This window comes from Bison bison, unplaced genomic scaffold (assembly GCF_000754665.1).
Source record: "Bison bison bison isolate TAMUID 2011002044 unplaced genomic scaffold, Bison_UMD1.0 scf7180017864495, whole genome shotgun sequence".
Taxonomy (NCBI): domain Eukaryota; kingdom Metazoa; phylum Chordata; class Mammalia; order Artiodactyla; family Bovidae; genus Bison; species Bison bison.
This window is the reverse complement of record NW_011495054.1, coordinates 13,181,394-13,182,467: the sequence shown is the minus strand read 5'-3', so window position 1 is coordinate 13,182,467 and position 1,074 is coordinate 13,181,394. Positions and strand designations below refer to the sequence as shown.

The 1,074-nt window shown below is 65.1% G+C and overlaps 1 protein-coding gene across 1 annotated transcript in view; it reads right to left on the bottom strand.

Annotated features, from left to right (window-relative positions):
- Window positions 1–1,074, bottom strand: part of SMTN (smoothelin) — a 23,798-nt gene that overhangs the window by 10,990 nt on the left and 11,734 nt on the right. The gene's annotated exons all lie outside the window — the stretch shown is intronic.

The window sequence follows — 1,074 nt, the reverse complement described above, 5'->3', positions numbered from 1 at the left end:
GCAGGCAAGGGCAGCGGGCCTGCCCCGCCCCTGCTGGCCTCCCGGCCCGCCGCCCGCCAGCTGGGGCTGTAGCCCAAATAGAAACCTATTCTGGGCTCCCTCTGGAAGGGGGCCGTGGGGGGAGGGGCAGCCTGCCCAAGCAGGCGGACCGCCAGGCCTGGCCCTGGCCCTGCAGAGATCGCAGACCAGCAGCACAGCGAGGCTGCCCAGGTGCTGAAGCACTGCCTATTCCCCGTGGGTGGGGAGACTGAGGGAGGGGGCAAGGAACGGGCCTGTCAGGGCCCCCGTGTGCATGAGCGGAGAGGACCCAGCCTGCCAGGCTCCAGACGCCTGCATCCTCTGCTCTGCCCTCACGCCATGCTGTTTTAGAAAGCCTCGAGCAGGTTGGGGGCAGGACTTCGCGCAACCTGCTGTGGCGAGTGCCTGGTCCCTGAGATAGACGTCCTCTGCCAGCCTCTGTGCTCAGATCCAACCACAGCTTTGAGCAGGTGCATCCCAGGCACACCATCTGCCTCCCTTTGCTTCTGGAGGGGGACGCTGAGGCCAGTTGGTGGTCTCAGATCCCCAGGCCCCCGGTGGTGTCTCCCATCACCCCCAGAGCCTCAGCCACCCTGTCCTTACCTCCTTGGCAGAGAGTGCTTTAAGTGCCGACCTGGGAGGGGAAGGGTGCTTCCTGCCCCCGCCCTCTCCCTGTCACCCCTAAAGCTGGCTCTATTCTCTCTCACTTCGAAGTCCCACTCAGCCCCTGGAGCAGCACTGAGGCCATTACCTGGGCAGCCGGGTGGCTCACTGGGGATTCCCTCCCCTGCAGAGCGTCCAGCCAGCTGATGCTGGGCTCCAGGATGAATAATGGAAGGCTGCAGCGGATTCAGTTCCCACGGCACCTGCTGGGCTGCTGCCTCACCTGACTGGCACCCCCCTGCCTGTGCCCCCATCGGTGCTTCAGCCCAGTATCCCCTCCCCCGAGATGCTGACGCAGATGGCAATCGCTAATCTCCAGTCTCCCAACAGGCCAGGCTGATCTTGGATGAGCAGATGAGCGGCTCTGCACCTCAGGGCTGAGGTCCAGCGCAG